Source organism: Aethalodelphis obliquidens, unplaced genomic scaffold (assembly GCF_003676395.1).
Source record: "Aethalodelphis obliquidens isolate GAN/ISIS:26980383/991018 unplaced genomic scaffold, ASM367639v1 scaffold32, whole genome shotgun sequence".
Taxonomy (NCBI): domain Eukaryota; kingdom Metazoa; phylum Chordata; class Mammalia; order Artiodactyla; family Delphinidae; genus Aethalodelphis; species Aethalodelphis obliquidens.
The window spans coordinates 21,154,670-21,178,483 of NW_020837976.1; the positions used below are offsets into that span (position 1 = coordinate 21,154,670).

General features: G+C 37.3%; 1 long non-coding RNA gene across 1 annotated transcript in view; it reads right to left on the reverse strand.

The window, feature by feature from the left end:
• LOC113631376 (uncharacterized) overlaps window positions 1–7,173 on the reverse strand; it is a 22,310-nt gene extending 15,137 nt beyond the window's left edge. Inside the window, exons 1-2 of the long non-coding RNA XR_003437295.1 lie at window positions 7,057–7,173; window positions 221–224 (exon numbers count right to left, since the gene is read on the reverse strand). This is a non-coding gene — a long non-coding RNA (uncharacterized LOC113631376). The remainder of the gene's footprint in view (window positions 1–220; window positions 225–7,056) is intronic.
• Window positions 7,174–23,814: the final 16,641 nt, after the last annotated feature.

A 23,814-nucleotide genomic window follows, 5' to 3' on the forward strand; every position in this document is an offset into this window, starting at 1 on the left:
TTCTTTCTTTCTTTCTTTCTTTCTTTCTTTCTTTCTTTCTTTCTTTCATTAATTCTGAGCTGTGTGGAAGAAAGGCTCTTGGTGCTCCAGCCAGGAGTCACTGCTGTGCCTCTGAGGTGAGATAGCCAACTTCAGGACACTGGTCCACAAGAGACCTCCCAGCTCTATGTAATATCAAACAGTGAAAATCTCCCAGAGATCTCCATCTCAACACCAACACCCAGCTTCACTCAACAACCAGCAAGCTACAATGCTGGTCACCCTATGCCAAACAACTAGTAAGACAGGAACACAACACCACCCATTAGCAGAGAGGCTGCCTACAATCATAATAAGTCCACAGACACCCAAAAATACACCACCAGACGTAGACCTGTCCACCAGAAACACAAGATACAGCATCATAAACCAGAACACAGGCACTAGTCCCCTCCACCAGGAAGACTACACAACCCACTGAACCAACCTTACCCACTGGGGACCAAAAACAACGGGAACTATGAACCTGCAGCCTACAAAAAGGAGACCCCAAACACAGTAAGATAAGCAAAATGAGAAGACAGAAAAAAACATAACAAATGAAGGAGCAAGGTAAAAACCCACTAGACCTAAGAAATGAAGAGGAAATAGTCAGTCTACCTGAAAAACAATTCAGAATAATGATAGTAAAGATGATCCAAAATCGTAGAAATAGAATAGAGAAAATGCAAAAAAACATTTAACAAGGAACTAGAAGAACTAAAGAGGAAACAAACAACAATGAACAACACAATAAATGAAATTAAAAATACTCTAGAAGGGACCAAAGGCAGAAAAACTGATGCAAAAGAATGGATAAGTGACTTGGAAGATAAAATAGTGGAAGTAACTACTTCAGAGCAGAATAAAGAAAAAAGAATGAAAAGAACTGAGGACAGTCTCCAAGAACTCTGGGACAACATTAAACACACCAACATTCAAATTATAGGGGTCACAGAAAAGGAAGAGAAACAGAAAGGGACTGAGAAAATATTTGAAGAGATTATAGTTGAAAACTTCCCTAATATGGGAAAGGAAATAGTTAATCATGTCCAGGAAGCAAAGACAGTCCCATACAGGATAAATCCAAGGAGAAACATGCCACGACACATATTAATCAAACTGTCAAAAATTAAATACAAAGAAAGCATATTAAAAGCAGCAAGGGAAAAACAACAAATAACACACAAGGGAATCCCCATAAGGTTAACAGCTGATCTTTCAGCAGAAACTCTGCAAGCCAGTAGGGAGTGGCAGGACATTTTTAGAGTGATGAATAAGAAAAAAACTACAACCAGAATACTCTACCCAGCAAGGATCTCATTCAGATTTAATAGAGAAATTCAAACCTTTACAGACAAAGAAAAGCTGAGAGAGTTCAGCACTACCAAGCCAGCTTTACAACAAATGCTAAAGGAAGTACTCTAGGCAAGAAACACAAGAGAAGGAAAAGACCTATAATAACAAACATAAAACAGTTAAGAAAATAGGAATAGGAACATACATTTCAATAATTACCTTAAATGTAAATGGATTAAATACTGCCACCAAAGACACAGACTGGCTGAATGGATACAAAAACAAGACCCATATATATGCTGTCTATAAGAAACCCACTTCAGACCTAGGGACACATACAGACTGAAAGTGAGGAGATGGAAAAAGATATTCCATGCAAATGGAAATCAAAAGAAAGCTGGAGCAACAATTCTCATATCAGACAAAACAGACTTCAAAATAAAGAGTATTACAAGAGACAAAGAAGGACAGTACATAATGATCAAGGGATTGATCCAAGAAGAAGATATAACAATTGTAAATATTTATGCACCCAACATAGGAGCACCTCAATACATAAGGTGAATACTAACAGCCATGAAAGGGGAAATCGAAAGTAACATAATCATAGTAGGGGACTTTAACACCCTACTTTCACCAATGGACAGATCATCCAAAATGAAAAAAATACAAGGAAACACAAGCTTTAAATGATACATTAAACAAGATAGACTTAATTTATATTTATAGGACCTTTAATCCAAAAACAAGAGAATACACATTTTTCGCAAGTGCTCATGGAACGTCCTCCAAGGTAGATGATATCTTGGGTCACAAATCAAGCCTTGGTAAACTTAAGAAAAATGAAAAAGTATCAAGTATCTTTTCTGACCACAATGCTATGAGACTAGATATCAATTTCAGGAAAGATCTGTAAAACATACAAACACATGGAGGCTAAACAGTACACTACTTAGGGTTTCCTTGGTGACACAGTGGTTGAGAATCTGCCAGCCGATGCAGGGGACACAGGTTCATGCCCCAGTCCGTGAAGATCCCACATGTCACAAAGCAGTTAGACCGGTGAGCCAAGGTCACTGAGCGTGCGTGTTCAGAGCCTGTGCTCTGCAATGGGAGATGCCACAAAAATGAGAGACCCATGGAGCACACACACACACAAAAAAATACACTACTTAATAACCAAGTGATCAAAGAAGAAATCAAAGAGGAAATCAAAAACTACCAAGAAAAAAATGAAAATGGAGATACAACAACCCAAAACCTATGGGATGCAGCAAAAGCAGTTCTAAGAGGGAAGTTTATAGCAATACTATCCTACCTTAAGAAACAGAAAACATCTCAAATAAACAACCTAACCTTGCACCTAAAGCAATTAGAGAAAGAAGAACAACAACAACAAAAAAAAGCCCAAAGTTAGCAGAAGGAAATAAATCATAAAAATCAGATCAGAAATAAATGAAAAAGGAAGGAAGGAAATGATAGCAAAGATCAATAAAACTAAAAGCTGGTTCTTTGAGAAGGTAAACAAAATTGATAAACCATTAGCCAGACTCATCAAGAAAAAAAGGGAATAGACTCAAATCAACGAAATTAGAAATGAAAAAGGAGAAGTAACAACTGACACTGCAGAAATACAAAAGATCATGAGAGTTTACTACAAGTAACTCTATGGCAATAAAATGGACACCCTGGAAAAAATGGGCAAATTCTTAACAATGCACAACCTGCCGACACTGAATCAGGAAGAAATAGAAAATATAAACAGACCAATCACAAGTACTGAAATTGAAACTGTGATTTAAAATCTTCCAACAAACAAAACCCCAGGACCAGATGGCTTCACAGGAGAATTCTATAAAACATTTAGAGAAGAGCTAATACCTGTCCTTCTCAAACTCTTCCAAAATATAGCAGAGGGAGAAACACTCCCAAACTCATTCTACGAGCTACCATCACCCTGATACCAAAACCAGACAAAGATGTCACAAAGAAAGGAAACTACAGACCAATATCACTGATGAACATAGATACAAAAATCCTCAACAAAATACTAGCAAACAGAAACCAACAGCACATTAAAAGGATCATACTCCATGATCAAGTGGGGTTTATTCCAGAAATGCAAGGATTCTTCATTATACACAAATCAATCAACGTGATACACCATATTAAAAAATTGAAGGAGAAAAACCATGTGATCATCTCAATAGATGCAGAGAAAGTTTTTGACAAAATTCAACACACATTAATAATAAAAACCCTGCAGAAAGTAGGCATAGAGGGAACTTTCCTCAACATAATAAAGGCCATATATGACAAACCCACAGCCAACATCATCCTCAATGGTGAAAAACTGAAACTATTTCCATTAAGATCAGGGAAAAAACAAGGTTGCCCACGCTCAGCACTATTATTCAACAGAGTTTTGGAAGTCTTAGCCCCAGCAGTCAGAGAAAAAAAGGAAATAAAAGGAATCCAAATCGGAAAAGAAGAAGTAAACCTGTCACTGTTTACAGATGACATGATACTATACATAGAGAATCCTAAAGTTGCTACCAGAAAACCACTAGACCAAATCAATGAAGTTTGTAAAATAGCATGGTACAAAATTAATGCACAGAAATCTCTGGCATTCCTATACACTAATGATGAAATATCTCAAAGTGAAATTAATAAAACACTCCTATTTACCATTGCAACAAAAAGAATAAAATATCTCGGAATAAACCTACCTAAGGAGACAAAAGACCTTTATGCAGAAAATTATAAGACATGATGAAAGAAATTAAAGAGGATACAAATAGATGGAGAGATATACCATGTTCTTGGATTGGAAGAATCAATATTGTGAAAATGACTCTACTATGCAAAGCAATCTACAGATTCAATTCAATCCCTGTCAAACTACCACTGGCATTTTTCACAGAACTAGAACAAAAAATTTCATAATTTGTATGGAAACACAAAAGACCCCGAATAGCCAAAGCAATCTTGAGGACACAATACAGAGCTGGAGTAATCAGGCTCCCTGACTTCAGACTATACTACAAAGCTACAGTAATCAAGACAGTATGGTACTGGCACAAAAACAGAAATATAGGTAAATGGAACAGGATAGAAAGCCCAGAGATAAACCCATGCACATATGTTCACCTTATCTTGATAAAGGAGGCAAGAATATACAGTAGAGAAAAGCCAGTCTCCTCAATAAATGGTTCTGGGAAAACTGGACAGGTACATGTAAAAGTATGAAAGTAGAACACTCCCTAACATCATACACAAAAATAAAGTCAAAATGGATTAAAGGCCTCAATGTAAGGCCAGACACTATCAAACTGTTAAGCGAAAATATAGACAGAACACTCTATGACATATATCACAGCAAGATCCTTTTTGGCTCACCTCCTAGAGAAATGGAAATAAAAGCAAAAATAAACAAATGGGACCTAATGAAACTTCAAAGCTTTTGCACAGCAATGGAAACCATAAACCAGACCAAAAGACCACCCTCAGAGTGGGAGAAAATATTTGCAAATGAAACAACTGACAAAGGATTAATCTCCAAGATTTACAAGCAGCTCATGCAGCTCAATATCAAAACAACAAACAACCCAATCCAAAAATGGGCAGACGACCTAAATAGACATTTCTCTAAAGAAGATATACAGATTGCCAACAAACACATGAAAGAATGCTCAACACCATTAATCTTTAGAGAAATGCAACTCAAAGCTACAATGAGACATCATCTCTCACCAGTCAGAATGGCCATCATCAAAAAATCTAGAAACAATAAATGCTGGAGTGGGTGTGGAGAAAAGGGAACACTCTTGCACTGTTGGTGGGAATGTAAATTGATACAACCACTATGGAGAACAGTATGGAGGTTCCTTAAAAAACTAAAAATAGAACTACCATACGACCCTGTAATCCCAGTACTGGGCATATACCCTGAGAAAACCATAATTCAAAAAGAGTCATGTACCAAAATGTTCATTGCATCTCTATTTACAATAGCCAGGACATGGAAGCAACCTAAGTGTCCATCACTGAATGAATGGATAAAGAAGATGTGTCACATATATACAATGGAATATTACTCAGCCATAAAAAAACGAAATTGAGATATTTGTAGTGATGTGGATGGACCTAGAGTCTGTCATACAGAGTGAAGTAAGTCAGATAGAGAAAAACAAATACCATATGCTAAAACGCATATATGAAATCTGAGAAAAAGAAAAAACAGGTCATGAAGAACATAGGGGTAGGACAAGAATAAAGACACAGATGTACTAGAGAGTGCATTTGAGGATATGGGGAGTGGAAAGGGTAAGCTGTGATAAAGTGAGAGAGTGATATGGACATATATACACTACCAAACATAAAAATAGATAGATAGTGGGAAGCAGCTGCATAGCATAGGGAGATCAGCTCGGTGGTTTGTGACCACCTAGAGGGGTGTGATAGGGAAGGTGGGATGGAGGGAGATGCAAGAGGGAAGAGATATGGGAACATATGTATATGTATAACTGATTCACTTTGTTATAAAGGAGAAACTAACACACCATTGTAAAGCAATTATACTCCAATAAAGATGTTTTAAAAAGTAAAAAATATGAAATAAAATTAAAAAATAAAAAATATTGAGTCTTCCTATCTGTCAAAACAGGGAATCTTTCCATCTGTTTGTGTCATATTGAATTTAATTCATAAGTATCTTATAATTTGCTGAATAAATGTCTTTTACCTCCTTGGTTAGATTTATTCTAGGTATTTCATTCTTTATGATTCAATTGTAAATGGGATTGTTTTCTCAATTCTCTTTCTAACATTTTGTTGTAAGTTTATAGAAATGCAACAGATTTCTGTGTATTGATTTTGTGTCTTTCAGCTTTACCAAATTCCTTTAGTATCTCTAATATATTTTTGTTGATGTTTTTAGGATTCTCTATGTATAATATGATGTGAACTCAAACAGTGGCAGTTTTACTGCTTCCTTTCCAATTTGTATTCTGTTTGTTTATTTTTCTTCTCTAATTGCTGTGGCTAGGAATTCCAATACTATGTTGAATAAAAGTGGTGAGAGTGGGCATCCTTGTCTTCTCCTGATAGTAGAGGTAATGCTTTCAGCTCTTAATTTTTCAGTATGATGTTTGCAGTGGGCTTACCATATATGGACTTTATTATGTTGAGGTATGCTCCCCACATACCCACTTTCTTGAGAGTTTTTATCAGAAATTAATATTGAATTACTGAAAAGTTTTCTACATTTATTGAGATAATTTTATTATTTTATTTTATAACTTGTTAATGTGGCACATCACATTGATTGATTTGTGGATATTGAAATATTCTCACACTCTTGGGATGAATCCTGCTTGATCATGGTGTATATCATTTTAATGTATTGTGGAATTTAGTTAAGTAATATTTTGTTGAGGATTTTTGCATTTAAGTTCAACAGTGATGTTGGCCTATAATTTTATTTTTTGTGTGATATCTTCGGTTTTGGTATCAGGATGATGCTGGCCTCATAGAATGAGTTCAGATATATTTCTTTCTCTATAACTTTTCGTAAGGGTTTGGGAAGGATAGGCATTAATTCATCTCTAAATGTGGTAGAATTCACCTGTGAAGAGTTGTGGTACTGAGCTTTTGTTCTTTTTTTCGGGGGGGTGTTGATTTATTGCTGATTCAATTTTATTACTGGTAATGAAATTACTGGTAATTTCTCCTAACTCCAGTCTTGGGAGATTGCAAATTTCTAGGAATTTGTCCATTTCTTCTGGGTTGCCCGTTTTATTGGCATATAATATTGTACAGTAATCTCTTATCATCCTTTGTGTTTCTTTGGGTTGGTTGTAAATGCTTTTTTTTTTTTTTCATTTCTGATATTATTGATTTTGGCACTCTCCTTTATATTCTTGATGAGACTGGCTAAAGGTTTATCGCTTCTGTTTATCTTTCCAATGAACCAGCTCTTAGCTGCATTTATTTTCTCTATTGTTTTCCTGCTTTCTATTTCATTTATTTATTATGTGATCTTTGATTTCTTTTTTCTAAAAACCTTGAGTTTTGTTTTAATTCATTTTCTAGTTCCTTTAGTTTTAAAGTTAGGTTATATATTTCCAATTTTTCTTGGTTCCTGAGGTAGGCTTGTATTGCTGTAAACTTGACTATTAAAACTGCTTTTGCTGCATCCCACAGATTTTGGATCATTGTGTTTTCACTTTCATTTGTCTCCAAGTATTTTTTTATATCTTCTTTGATTTGTCCAGTGATCCATTGGTTGTTTTGGGGTATAATATTTAGCCTCCATGTGTTTGTATTTTTGGCAGTTTTTATTTTTATAGTTGATTTCTATTCTCATAACACTATGGCCAAAAAAATTTGATATTATTTCAATTTTCTTAAATTTACTGAGATTTGTTTTGTGGACTAGCAAGTAATCAATCCTGGAGAAAATTGTATATATATATATATATATGTAATGTGTTTTTAAGACCACTGTTTTCTTATGGATTTTCTGTCTGGCTGATCTCTTCACTTATCTAAGTGGGGTGTTAAAGTCCCCTACTATTAATGTGTTACTGTCAATTTTTCCCTTTATGTCTGTTAATGATTGCTTAATATATTTAGGTGCTCTTATGTTCAGTGCATATATATTTACAATTGTTATATCTTCCGTTGGATTGATCCATTGGTCATTATGTAAAGTCCTTTGTCTTTTGTTAGTCTTTATTTTCTAGTCTATTTTTTCTGATATAAGTATTGTTACCTCAGCTTTCCTTTGATTTCCATTTTCATGGAATACCTTTTTCCATCCCCTCACTTTCAGTCTTTTGTGTCTTTACATCTGAAGTGGTCTCTTGTAGGCAGTATATATATGGGTCTTCTTTTTGTATCCATTCAAATCTATATCTTTTTAGTTCATTTACATTTAAAGTAATTATCAATAGGTATGTACTTATAGCCAGTTTTCATATTGTTTACAGGGTGTTTTAATAGTTTTTGTTCCTTTTTTATATTTTGCTCTTCCTCATTGAGATTGATGACTACTTTTAGTTATATGTTTGTGTTCCTTTCTCTTTTGTGTGTATCTGTCATAGATTTTTGGTTTGTTGTTACTATGAGATTTATATATAGCACTCTCTCATTTTCTCTCTCTCTCTCTCTCTCTCTCTCTCTCTCTCTCTATATATATATATATATATATATATATATGTGTGTGTGTGTGTGTGTGTATGATCTATATATGCATATGATCATATATATGTATATGATCCTCTATATAGATCATGTACATATATATGATGTTTTACATCTTTTTTGTTTTTCATATTCCTTAACTATTTATGCAGATATAAATAATTTTACTACTTTTGTAATTTAATTCTCCTACTAGCTTTATAAGTGGTGCTGTCTGCCACTGGTAGATAGGACTGGGGCCCAGGGATCCTGGGACTTTTGCTCACCCACTGGTAGGTGACATTAGATCCTGGTACTTGTGCTTGCCCATTGGTTAGCAGAGTCAGGTTCTGGGGTCTCTTGCTGCAGGGCCCAGGGTTCCAGACTTGTGTCAGCCCATTTGTTGGAGAAGCTGAGGTCCAGGGAGTCCTGGCATTAGTGCCAGCTCACTATTGAGTTGAGCTGGCTCCCAAGGTCTTTGACAGTAAGGCCCTAGGGGCCTACAGCTAATACATTGGTCCACAGAAAGTGAGTCTCTGGTTGCAAGGCCCTGGCGTTCCTGGGGTTTGTATCAGTGCACTGGTATGTGTTGGTGGGTCCTGTTTCTTCTAGTGAAAAGAGCCAGGTCCCAAGGTGGCTGTGTACTCAGAGGGTCTTAAGGTAGCAGGCCTGCTAGTGAGTGGGGCTTTGTCTTTGCCTGGCTAGTTGCTTGGCCTGAGGTATCCCAATAGTGGCATTGACAGGCTGGTGAGAATGACTGGCTACTGGCACTATAAGCTAGAGGGAGGATTCCAAAATGATGCCTGTCAGCATCTCTGTCCATGTGGTATAATGTGTTCCCCAATATGCTGCTAACAGTGTCCATGTCTACAGTGTGAGCTCCAGTTGCCTCCTACCTCTCCTGGAGGCTCTCCATGATCACCAGGTAGGTCTGATTTAGGCTCCTTTTAAATTATTGCTCCTTCCCTCGTCCTGGAACATGTGAGATTTTGTGTTCCCCCTTTAAGTGTGGAGTCTCTATTTCTCACAGTCCTTTGGTTCTTCTGAAAGTAAGCCTCACTGGCCTTAAAGCCAAATGTTCTGGGGTTTATTTTCCAGAGTAGGATCCTTAGGCTGGGGAACTTGCTGTGGGGATCAGATCACTTGCTCCTTGAGGAGACCAGTGTAATTGTAATTATCCTCCTGTTTGTGGGTCACTCATCCAGGAGTATGGGTCTTGCCTATACCAGATCTCTGTCCCTCTACCATGTCTCATTGTTTTTTTCTTTATAACTTTAGTTGTAGAAAACCTTTTTTGCTAATCTTTCCACCTTTGTCATCAATAAATGCTCTGTAAATAGTTGCAATTTTGGTGTGCCCGTGGGTAGAAGTGAGCTTAGCATCTTCTTACTCTGCCACACTCATTCCCTCTCAGACACATTCAATAAGAACTCAGCAGAAAACTGCACCAGATGCAAAGAGTAAAATGAATTAGTCCTGGTTCTAACATTGACTCCATAATATCAGTCAAGTCACTGATCTTTTAAATCATTGGAATCTTAAAGGAGGAATATCTACATAGGCCAAATCAAATACATCATTTATAGGATATCACATTGAATATTATATATCACTGAATAGTCTATCATATAAATATAAAGTATTTAGCTAATTAACTAGTTAGTTTTGTATTAAATAAAATGCTCACTTCTACATTTCTTATGAGGGATGGAAATGTAAGCCAACATGTGCTTTTTTTTTTTTTAGGTTAAAATAATGAGGTCCTGGAGACACAATTTGTACCTCTGACTTCTACATCTGATTTTACAAATGGTTCATATGGATGTATCAGTGCAAACAGTTAAAATTTAAAACAAAACATAAATGCAATAAGAGTGATGGAATTGTTTGTATGGTACACTTTCATTAGAGGAAACAGTTCATGTTGTGTAGTAAAATCTGATTCATATTGTGCCATTTATCAAAAGAGGAATGAAAAACCTTTGAGACTGCCTTGCTAATGGGGAAGGGGCTATTTTTCCTTCAATATTATGATAAATAATGCATAATAAAAAACTATGAAAATAACTGTCAAATAAGTTTACACTGGTGAAAGGCATACAACCGTTAACTTATTGCATTTATTTTCCACAGGAAAATCTTGAATATGTCAAAGGCTGTAGAAAAATTGACATGAACATTTTAAATATTTCCCCTTCCTTGAAACAAAGGCAATAGAACCCACATCTACTCCTGCCCACAGTGAGCTGGGTGCTGAGTGTGGGGTTTACAGGAGTTTTATCATTGGGTTGTCTTCCATTAGGCATCCTTATGAGGTGGATGTTATAGTTCTTGTTTTCCATTAAAAAAAAAAAGAGACCAAGTTTATAAAGTTAGTATGTGACAGGATTTAAACCCAGTTCTAAAAGGTGACCATCTTTTTTAAATGTGTTTTTTTTTAAAACCTTGGAGTGTTTTCAGCACATATTTCAGTTTTTTATTTCCATTTCACATACAACTTTCATCCAATTTCCTCTAAACTGAACTCGTCAAAATTCATCAGAATCTGCTCCTCTTTCTATCTCATCTAGTCAACAGGACTAGTATTTTGGGGTGTCTTAAATCCTCTCCTACAACATTCCCTCAGGAGTATATGCTGGGTTCTACCAGAGAGCTCAATTACCAGAACAGCAATATAAGGTCCAAACAGAAAGAATTGCAAAGTTTACTTGACACTTGTCTTTCAACTCTTCCAGCTATGATTCCTTCCTCCTTAAGTAAAGAGAAGGATTAGCTCAGAACATCAGAGTAGTTGAGTTAATAGACATTTGGTAAAAGCGATAAAAATAATTAGAGGAGGAGTCAAGATAGTGGAATAGGAGGATGTGGAATTCATCTCTCCTCACAAGTACATCAAGAATACATCCACAAATGGAACAATTCTCACAGAGCACCTGCTGAACATTAGCAGAAGATTTGGACACCTTAAAAGACAAGAAAAATTCCTTTACAACCAGGTAGGATGAAAGAAAGGAAAAAAGAAAAGAAGAATCAAAAAAGGGACGAGCAACCCTTGTAGGAAGCTGAAGGTGAGAAGTTCCCACACTCAGAAAAACACCCCCTTCATGGTGGGGAAATCAGCTGGGACATAAAGGGACCTTTGTGGGATCAAAGGAGAACACAGTGGACAGTCTGTGGCAGGCAGGACAAAGTAAGAACTGTGCTCATAGTCTGTGCCTCAGCCCTGCACACCACAGCCTGAGTCACGTGTCTCATTGCTGAAGGAGGTTGGGTCCTGGAAAGTGGGGTTTGGAGCATGAACCCAGGGAGCGGACAGATGTTGGCTGTGAAAAAGACAGCCTGAAGGGACAGGAGTAAAGAGCTCCACAACAGGGAAAGTTTGAGGGAAAATCCTGGGACACCATAAGAAGAAAGGTGTCACTGTTCAGTGGTGCGCAAGGGGTGGGCCACCATTGCAACCCCCTTCCCCACCCTCTGACCTCAGCCTCTGAGGGCACTGGGAGGGGCATCCATCTGAACAGATTCACCAGCCCTTCAAATCAAGGCCTCCTCAGCTCATGTAGGCTTCACAGTCCTGAGTGCTGTCCATCCCAAAACCTCCTCAGGAAACAGCCCTGGGCATCCCTGCCTGAGACAGGAATCTGGCAGTGATTGTGGGGGTTGAGTGCTAAAGCATGTGGTCAAGAGAGCAGATCTGGTGAAAGGACCACTGGTGAGTGCATGGATACAACAGAGGGGAAGGGAGTGAGGGGCTCTGCCACCAGTAATTCCCATAGAGGAAGCGTCATCTGCCTAGGAAATGAGCCACCATTATTGAGTGCAAGGTCCAGGGCTGTCACCGCCCCCACATGCCAGCCCCTGCTTTCAGTGGACACTGGGAGAGACTCCCAACAAAGTGACTGCACTGCTATCTGTTGCAACTGCCTGCTGGTCTCTGCTGCCGCCAACGACACCCGAGTTTTGACCTCCATACCCCTACCTGGCCTGAGTAAGTATAACCAAATTAGATGCTGCTTTTCTGCTCCTTCTTGCCTGGGCAGGGGAACAGATGCTTGAGGGTGGCACACACACAGAGGGGGAACTGAAACCAAAGCTGAGCACCAAGGGCAGTGCAACTAAGGAAGAGGAATGGAAATCTCTCCGTGCAGGTGCACAAGCCACGGATTAAATTCCTGTGATCAGCTTGTTAAATCCTGCATCTGTGAAATATCTGAAGAGACAACAAGTGTTCCCACAAGACAGGCTGGTCTAGCATTAGCAACAGTGGAACTTGGGGGCTAGTCCATGTGGAATTTGGGCCAGGTCAGAGTCTGAGCTGGCCCCACAGTGCACACAGCAGGTCCAGAGACCTACCTAGAGTATTGGAGGACCTCCTGTATAGGTGGGGGTTGGCTTTGGCTCACTGAGGGAGCAAGGACACTGACAGAGGAGGTCCCAGGAAAATATTCTTATCATTATTATTCTTTCTTTCTCGTTTTGTTTTGTTCAGTAGTTGGTGTTCTTGTTTTTAATATTTTTTTAAGTTTTGTTCTTTAATATTTTTTTCTATTTTTTCTTTACTTTTTTTGTTGTTTTGTGCTTTTTCTTGTTTTTGTTCTTTATTTTATTTTTTAATCATTTATATATGTTTGTTTTATGTTCTCTTTGCATTTTTTTTTGGTTTCCTTTCTGTTTTCATTTTGTTTTTCATCTTTTTTTTGTTTCTGTTAGTTTAGTATTTATTATTTTCACTTTTGAGTTCTTTTGTTTGTTCTCTCAGTTTTTTTCTTTCTTTTCTGTCTGCTTGTTTGTTTCTGTTTGTTTGGTTTTACTTTTATCATTTGTCTTGGGTTGGGTTTGTCTGTTTTCATCCTTCTTATTTTGTGTGTTGTTTTACTGCTGTCTATTTTTGTTTTTGCTACTTCTCTTGGGTTTTGTTTTTTGTTGTTTTCTTTCTTTTTTCTCTGGCTGTGCCATGTGATTTTCAGGCTCTTGGTTTCCAACCAGAACTCAGGCCTGGGCCTCCAGGGTGGGAAAGATGAGTCCAGGATGTTGGACCACCAGAGAATTCCCAGGCCTAGGGAATATTAATTGGCATGCACTCACCTTGAGTTATCCAAGACATCAAGACCTGGCTCCTCCTAACTGCCTGTAGGATCCAGGGCTGGACACCTCATGCCAAACAACCAGCAAGAGAGGAACAAAGCCCCACCCATCAGCAGATAGGTTGCCTAAAGTTGTGCTAAGCTCAAAGACATCCCATAACACACCACCTAACATGGCCCTGCCCATCAGAGGGAAAAGAATCAGCTCCACAAGAGTACAGGTATCATTCTCTCTCACAAAAAGAAAAGAAATAACTGCCACAGAGAGGAATAAAGAAAAAAGAATGAAAAGAGATGAGAACAGTCTCAGAAACTGTGATAACATAAAATGCACCAACATTTGGATTATAGGGGTCCCAGGAGAAGAAGAGAAAAATAAAGGGAATAAGAAAATATTTGAATAGATTATAGCAAAAAATTCCTTAACATGAGAAAGGAAATAGCCACCCAATTTGAGGAAACACAAAGAGTCCCATACAGGATAAACTCAAGGAGAAACATGCTGAGACACATATTGATCAAATTAACAAAAATTTAATTCAAAGAAAAACTATTAAAAGCAGCAAGGGAAAAGGAAAAATAACATACGAGGGAATCTCCATAAGGATATCAGCTGATTTTTCAGCAGAAACTCTGCAGGCCAGAAGGGAGTGTCAGGATATATTTAAAGAAATGAAAGGGGAAAACTGACAACAAAGATTACTCTACCAAGCAAGGATCTCATTCATATTCAATGGAGAAATCAAAATTTTTACAGACAAGCAAAAGCTAAGAGAATTCAGCACCAACAAACCAGCTTTACAACAAATGCTAAAGGAACTTCTCTAGGCAGAAAACACAAAAGAAAAGGACCTACAAAAACAAACCCAAAACAATTAAGAAAATGGTAATAGGAGCATACATATTGATAATTATCTTACATACAAATGGATAAAATGCTCCAACCAAAAGACAAACTGGTGGAATGGATCCAAAAACAAGACCCCTATATAGGCTGTCCACAAGAGACCCACTTCAGACATAGGGACACATGCAGACTGAAAGTAAGGGAATGGAAAAAATATCCCACGCAAATGGAAATCAAAAGCAAGCTGGAGTAGCAATACTCATATAAGAAAAAACAGACTTTAAAATAAAGACTATTACAAGAGACAAGGAAGAACACTACATAATGATCAAGAGATCAATCCAAGAAGATATAAGAAATGTAAATATTTATGCACCCAATAGGGGAGCACATCTATACTTAAGGATAACTCTGCCATAAAAGGAGAAATTGACAGTAACACAATAATAATGGGGGACTTTAACACTCCACTCATACGAATGGATAGATCATCCAGACAGAGAATTAATAAGGAAACACAAGCCTTAAATGACACATTAGACCAGATAGACTTAATTGATATTTACAAGACATTCCATCTGAAAGCAGCAGAATACACTTTCTTCCCAAGTGCACACAGAACATTCTTGAGGATAGATCACATATTGGATCCCAAATCAAGTCTTGGTAAATTTAAGAAAATTGAAATTGTATCAAGCATCTTTTGCAACCACAATGGTATGAGATTAGAAATCAATTACAGGAAAAAAACAGTAAAAAATACAGAACCATGTAGGCTAAATAAACACTACTAAGTAACCAAGAGATCACTGAAGAAATTAAAGAGAAATCTAAAAATACCTACAAACAAATGACAACAAAAACGTGAAGACACAAAAACCTATGGGATGCAGCAAAAGCAGTTCTAAGAGGGAAGTTTATGGCAATACAATCTTACCTCAAGAAACAAGAAAGGGACTTCCCTGGTTGCACAGTGGTTAAGAATCTGCCTGCCAATGCAGGGGATATGAGTTTGATCCCTGGTCCAGGACGATCCCACATGCTGAAGACTACCTAAGCCCATGCACCACAATACTGAGCCTGTGCTCTAGAGCCTGTGAGCCACAATGACTGAGCTTGCATGCCACAACTACTGAAGCCCATTTGCCTAGATCCCATGCTCCACAGCAAGAGAAGCCACCACAATAAGAAGCCCATACACTGCAATGAAGAGTAGCCCCTGCTCACCACAACTAGAGAAACCCCATGTGCAGCAACAGACCCAACACACCAAAAATAAATAAATAAATGAATGAATTTTTAAAAATTAAAAACAAGAAAAATCACAAAAAAACAATCTAACCTTACACCTTAAGCAGCTAGGAAAAAAGAACAAGACCCAAAGATAGTAGAAGGAAATAAATCATATTGGTCAGAGCAGAAATAAATGAAATAGAAACAAAGAAAAAATAGCAAAGATCAATGAAACTAAAACATGGTTTTTTTTTGAGAAGATAAACAAAACTGATAAAAGTTTAGCCAGACTGTATACATGTAGCTGATTCAGTTTGTTATATAGCAGAACCTGACACAATATTGTAAAGCAATTATACTGCAATAAAGATGTTAAAAAAAAAAACAAAACACAACACTGGTGTTTAAGAAAAGAAAAGAAAAATAGGAGAGGACTCAAATCAATAAAGTTAGAAATAAAAATGGAGAAGTTACAACTGACACCACAGAAATACAAAGAATCAGAAGAGACTACTACAAGCAACTATATGCCAGTAAAATGGACAACCTGGAGGAAATGGACAAATCCTTAGAAAGGTATAATCTTCCAAGTCTGAATGAGGAAGAAACAGAAAATATGAACAGACCAATCACAAGTAATGAAATTGAAACTTTGATTAAAAATCTTCCAGCAGGGCTTCCCTGGTGGTGCAGTGGTTGAGAGTCCGCCTGCCGATACAGGGGACGCGGGTTCGTGCCCCGGTCTGCGAGGATCCCACGTGCTGCGGAGTGGCTGGGCCTGTAGGCCATGGCCGCTGAGCCTGCGTGTCTGGAGCCTGTGCTCTGCGGTGGGAGGGGCCACAGCAGTGAGAGGCCCACGTACCACAAAAAAAAAAAAATCTTCCAACAAACAAAAGTCCAGCACCAGATGGCTTCCCAGTGAATTCTATCAAACATTTAGAGAACAGCTAAAATGCATCTTTCTCAAATTCCTCCAAAAATTTTCAGAGGAAGGAACACTCTCAACCTCATTCTATGAGGCCACCATCACCCTGATACCAAAACCAGACAAAAATATCACACACACACACAAAAAGAAAATTGCAGACCAATAGCAATGATGAACATAGATGAAAAAATCGTCACCAAAATACTAACAAACAGAATCCAACAACAAGTAAACAGGATCATAAACCATGAACAAGTGGTATTTATCTCAAGGATGCAAGGATTCTTCAAAGTATGTAAATTGGTGAATGTGATACACCATATTAACAAGTTGAAGAATAAGAACCATATGGTCATCTCTATAGCTGCATAAAAAAGCTTTTGAAAGAACTCCACACCCATTTATGATAAAAAAAACTCTCCAGAAAATTAACATAGAGGGAACCTACCTCAACATAATAAAAGCTATGTCTGACAAACCCACAGCAAACATAATTCTCAATGGCGAAAAACAGAAGCATTTCCCCTAAGATCACGAACAAGACAAGAATGTCCACTCTTCCCACTCTTTTTTTTCTTTTTTGTAAAAATTGACTTTATTCAACACATTTTTATTGAGCATTTACTATGCACAAACACTGTGTCAAACACTTTCTTAGCTAATCCTTATAGAACTTTAAAATCACAGGGCTTAAAATAAATCACATTCTCCAAACCTGGGACTTACTGCAATAGTTAGTAATTCATATAAGAAACAACACTCTATATATCATGGTGGTTCCAGTTAAAAACCTAGATTTTTGCCTTAGTTTATTCCCAATATCTTGCTTGTGTTTAGTATTTTAATTGCCCTGGAGAACTGGCCTTACTACCCTTTCCTAGTCCCTGCCAACATTCAAACTCCTGGCATCCTGCTGTTCTTAGTAGACCTCAGTCCTTGAAGTGAGATGTACTATCTTTAGTAAATCTGTCAGACAAACAGGTACCTGAGCCCCAAGCACCACTCCACTTGATTTCTCAAAAGAGTTTCTGTCTGGAACTTTTGTTGCCCAGATGGACTAGATTGGACATTCCTGTTACCAAGAATGCCTAAATCATACTTAAGTTTATATATACTGTGGACCAATGTCCCCAAACCCAACTGTAGCTCAAAATTCCTGGACACCTTACCCCAGAGATTGATTCAGTAGGTCTGGGATGAGGCCCAAAATTCATTACCTTTAAAGCACTCTAGGTACTTCTTATTTGAGGATCAGTGTTAGGGAATCTTTGCTTTGGACTGTTGATTCTTTTTTTTTTTTTTTTTTTACATCTTTATTGGAGTATAATTGCTTTAAAATGGTGTGTTAGTTTCTGCTTTATAACAAAGTGAATCAGTTATACATACACATATGTTCCCATATCTCTTCCCTCTTGCGTCTCGCCCCCTCCAACCCTCCCTAACCCACCCCTCCAGACACTCACAAAGCACCGACCTGATCTCCCTGTGCTATGCGGTTGCTTCCCAATAGCTATCTACCTTACGTTTGATAGTGTATATATGTCCATGCCTCTCTCTCGCTTTGTCACAGCTTACCCTTCCCCCCTCGCCATATCCTCAAGTCCATTCTCTAGTAGGTCTGTGTCTTCATTCCTATCTTACCCCTAGGTTCTCCATGAAATTTTTATTTCTTAAATTCCATATATATGTGTTAGCATACAGTATTTGTCTTTCTCTTTCTGACTTATTTCACTCCGTATGACAGACTCTAGGTCAATCCACCTCATTACAAATAGATCAATTTCGTTGCTTTTTATGGCTGAGTAATATTCCATTGTATATATGTGCCACATCTTCTTTATCCATTCCTCCGATGATGGACACTTAGGTTGTTTCCATCTCTGGGCTATTGTAAATGGGGCTACAATGAAAATTTTGCTATGTTTTTTTGAATTATGGTTTTTGAATTATGGTTTTCTCAGTGTATATACCCAATAGTGGGACTGCTGGGTCATATGGTAGTTCTATTTGTAGATTTTTAAGGAAACTCAATACTGTTCTCCACACCGGCTGTATCAATTTACATTCCCACTAACAGAGCAAGAGGGTCCCCTTTTCTCCACACCTTCTCCAGTATTTATTGTTTCTAGATTTTTTGATGATGGCCATTCTGACTGGTGTGAGATGATATCTCATTGTAGTTTTGATTTGCATTTCTCTAATGATTAATGATGTTGAACATTCTTTCATGTGTTTGTTGGCAGTCTGTATATCTTCTTTGGAGAAATGTCTATTTAGGTCTTCTGCCCATTTTTGGATTGGGTTGTTTGTTATTTTGTTATTGAGCTGCATGAGCTGCTTATAAATTTTGGAGATTAATCCTTTATCAGTTGCTTCATTTGCAAATATTTTCTCCCACTTGAGGGTTGTCTTTTGGTCCTGTTTATGGTTTCCTTTGCTGTGCAAAAGCTTTGAAGTTTCATTAGGTCCCATTTGTTTATTTAATTTTTTTAAATTTCCATTTCCCTAGGAGGTGCTCAAAAAGGATCTTGCTGTGATTTATGTCATAGAGTGTTCTGCCTATGTTTCCCTCTCAGAGTTTGATAGTTTCTGACCTTACATTTAGGTCTTTAATCCATTTTGAGCTTAATTTTGTGTATGGTGTTAGAGAGTGATCTAGTCTCATACTTTTACATGTACCTGTCCAGTTTTCCGAGCACCACTTATTGAAGAGGCTATCCTTTCTCCACTGTACAATCTTGCCTACTTTATCAAAGATAAGTTGACCTATGTGCATGCGTTTGTCTCTGGGCTTTCTATCCTGTTCCATTGATCTATCTTTCTGTTTTTGTGCCAGTACCATACTGTCTTGATTACTGTAGCTTTGTAGTATAGTATGAAGTCAGGGAGCCTGATTACTCCAGCTCTGTATTGTGTTCTCAAGATTGCTTTGGCTATTTGGGGTCTTTTGTGTTTCCATACAAATTGTGATTTTTTTTGTTCTAATTCTGTGAAAAATGTCAGTGGCAGTTTGATAGGGATTGCATTGAATCTATAGATTGCTTTGGGTAGTAGAGTCATTTTCACAATGTTGATTCTTCCAATCCAAGAACATGGTATATCTCTCCATCTATTTGTATCATCTTTAATTTCCTTTATCAGTGTCTTATAATTTTCTGCATACAGGTCTTTTGTCTCCATAGGTAGGTTTATTCCTAGATATTTTATTCTTTTTGTTGCAATGTTAAATGGGAGTGTTTTCTTGATTTCACTTTCAGATTTTCATCATTAGTGTATAGGAATGCCAGAGATTTCTGTACATTAATTTTGTATCCTGCTACTTTACCAAATTCATTGATTAGTTCTAGTAGTTTTCTGGTAGCATCTCTAGGATTCTCTTTGTATAGTATCATGTCATCTGCAAACAGTGACAGCTTTACTTCCCCTTTTCCGATTTGGATTCCTTTTATTTCTTTTTCTTCTCTGATTGCTGTGGCTAAAACTTCCAAAACTATGTTGAATAAGGGTGGTGAGAGTGGGCAACCTTGTCTTGTTCCTGATCTTAGTGGAAATGCTTTCAGTTTTTCACCATTGAGGATGATGTTGGCTGTGGGTTTGTCATATATGGCCTTTATTATGTTGAGGAAAGTTCCCTCTATGCCTACTTTCTGCAGGATTTTTAGCATAAATCGTTGTTGAATTTTGTTGAAAGCTTTCTCTGCATCTATTGAGATGATCATACGTTTTTTGTCCTTCAGTTGGTTAATATGGTGTATCACATTGATTGATTTGTGTATAATGAAGAATCCTTGCATTCCTGGAATAAACCCCACTTGATCATGGGGTATGATCTGTTTAATGTGCTGTGGGATTCTGTTTGCTAGTATTTTGTTGAGGATTTTTGCATCTATGTTCATCAGTGATATTGGCCTGTAGTTTTCTTTCTTTGTGACATCCTTGTCTGCTTTTGGTGTCAGGGTGATGGTGGCCTCATAGAATGTGTTTGGGAGTGTTCCTCCCTCTGCTATATTTTGGAAGAGTTTGAGAAGGATAGGTCTTAGCTCTTTTCTAAATGTTTGATAGAATTCGCCTGTGAAGACATGTGGTCCTGGGCTTTTGTTTGTTGGAAGAATTTTATTCACAGTTTCAATTTCAGTGCTTGTGATTGGTCTGTTCATATTTTGTATTTATTCCTGATTCAGTCTTGGCAGGTTGTGCATATCTAAGATATGTCCATTTCTTCCAGATTGTCCATTTTATTGGCATAGAGTTGCTTTTAGTAATCTCTCATGATCTTTTGTATTTCTGCAGTGTTAGTTGTTATTTCTCCTTTTTCCTTTCTAATTCTATTGATTTGAGTCTTCTCCCTTTTTTTCTTGATTAGTCTGGCTAATGGTTTATCAATTTTGCTTATCTTCACGAAGAACCAGCTTTTATTTTTATTGATCTTTGCTATTGTTTCCTTCATTTCTTTTTCATTCATTTCTGATCTGATTTTTATGATTTCTTTCCTTCCACTAACTTTGGGGTATTTTTGTTCTTCTTTCTATAGTTGCTTTAGGTGCAAGGTTAGGTTGTTTATTCGATATGTTTTCTGTTTCTTAAGGTAGGATTGTATTGCTATAAACTTCCGTCTTAGAACTGCTTTTGCTGCATCCCATAGATTTTGGGTCATTATGTCTCTATTGTCATGTGTTTCTAGGTATTTTTTATTTCCTTTTGATTTCTTGATCGATCACTTCATTATTAAGTAGTGTATTGTTTAACCTCCATGTGTTTGTAGTTTTTACAGATCTTTTCCTGTAATTGATATCTAGTCTCATAGCATTTTGGTCGGAAAAGATACTCAATACATTTTCAATTTTCATAAACCAACCAAGGCTTGATTTGATTTGTGACCCAAGATATGATCTATCCTGGAGAATGTTCCATGAGCACTTGAGAAAAATGTGTATTCTGTTGTTTTTGGATGGAGTGTCCTATAAATATCAATTAAGTTCATCTTGTTTAATATATCATTTAAAGCTTGTGTTTCCTTATTTATTTTCATTTTGGATGATCTGTCCATTGGTGAAAGTGGGGTGTTAAAGTCTCCTACTATGAATGTGTTACTGTCGATTTCCCCTTTTATGGCTGTTAGTATTTTCCTTATGTATTGAGGTGCTCCTATGTTGGCTGCATAAATATTTACAATTGTTATATCTTCTTCTTGGATCAATCCCTTGATCATTATGTAGTGTCCTTCTTTGTCTCTTTTTATAGTCCTTATTTTAAAGTCTATTTTGTCTGATATGAGAATTGCTACTCCAGCTTTCTTTTGGTTTCCATTTGCATGAAATATCTTTTTACATCCCCTTACTCTCAGTCTGTATGTGTCTCTGGGTCTGAAGTGCGTCTCTTGTAGACAGCAAATATATGTCTTTTGTTTTTGTATCCATTCAGCCAAATTGTGTCTTTTGGTGGGAGCATTTAGTCCATTTACATTTAAGGTAACTATCGATATGTATGTACCTGTTCCCATTTTCTTAATTGTTTTGGGTTCGTTATTGTAGATCTTTTACTTCTCTTGTGTTTCTTGCCTAGAGAAATTCCTTTAGCTGTTGTTGTAAAGCTGGATTGGTGGTGCTGAACTCTCTCAGCTTTTGCTTGTCTGTAAAAGTTTTAATTTCTCCATCAAATCTGAATGAGATCCTTCTGGGTAGAGTAATCCTAGTTGTAGGTTTTTCTCCTTCATCACTTTAAATATGTCCTGCCAGTCCCTTCTGGCTTGCAGAGTTGCTGCTGAAAGATTAGCTGTTAACCTTATGGGGATTCCCTTGTGTGTTATTTGCTGTTTTTCCCTTGCTGCTTTTAATATGCTTTTTTGTATTTAATTTTTGACACTTTGATTGATTTGTGTCTTGTCGTGTTTCTCCTTGGATTTATCCTGTATGGGACACTCTGTGCTTCCTGGACTTGATTAACTATTTCCTTTCCTATATTAAGGAAGTTTTCAACTATAATCTCTTCAAATATTTTCTCAGTCCCTTTCTGTTTCTCTTCTTCTTCTGGAACCCCTATAATTCACATGTTGGTGTGTTTAATATTGTCCCAGAGGTCTCTGAGACTGTCCTCAGTTCTTTTCATTCATTTTTCTTTATTCTGTTCTGCAGTAGTTATTTCCACTATTTTATCTTCCAGGTCACTTATCCGTTCTTCTGCCTCAGTTATTCTGCTATTAATCCCATCTCGAGTGTTTTTAGTTTCATTTATTGTGTTGTTCATCATTGTTTGTTTCCTCTTTAGTTCTTCTAGGTCCTTGTTAACTGTTTCTTGCATTTTGTCTATTCTAGTTCCAAGATTTTGGATCATCTTTACTATCATTATTCTGAATTCTTTTTCAGGTAGACTGCCTATTTCTTCTTCATTTGTTAGGTCTGGTGGGTTTTTATCTTGCTCCTTCGTCTGCTGTGTGTTTTTCTATCTTCTCATTTTGCTTCTCTTACTGTATTTGTGGTCTCCTTTTTGCAGGCTGCTGGTTCGTAATTCCTGTTGTTTTTGGTGTCTGTCCCCAGTGGCTAAGGTTGGTTCAGTGGGTTGTGTAGTCTTCCTGGTGGAGGTGGCTAGTGCCTTTGTTCTGCTGGATGAGGCTGGATCTTGTCTTTGTGGTGGGAAGGTCCACGTCTGGTGGTGTGTTTTGCGGTGTCTGTGGACTTATTATGATTTTAGGCTGCCTCTCTGCTAATGGGTGGTGTTGTGTTCCTGTCTTGCTAGTTGTTTTTCATAGGATATCCAGCACTGTAACTTGCTGGTCTTTGAGTGAAGCTGGGTGCTGGTGTCGAGACAGAGATCTCCAGGAGATTTTCGCCATTTGATATTATTTGGAGGTGGGAGGTGTCTTGTGGACCAGTGTCTTGAAGTTGGCTCTCCCACCTCAGAGACACTGCACTGACTCCTGGCTGCAGCACCAAGAGCCTTTCATCCCCATGGCTCAGAATAAAAGGGAGAAAATGTAGAAAGAAAGAATTAGTATAAGTAGAAAGAAAGAAAGAAATTAAGAAAATAAGATAGTAAGAAAGAAAGAAAGAAAGGAGGGAGGGAGAGAAGGAGGAAGGAAGAAAGGAGGGATGGAAGGAAAAAAGAAAGAAAGAAGATAAAGTAAAATAAAATAAAGTAAGGTAAAATATAATAATGTTATTAAAATAAAAATAAATTATTAGTAGAAAAACAAATACAATTGACGGATAGAACCCTAGGAC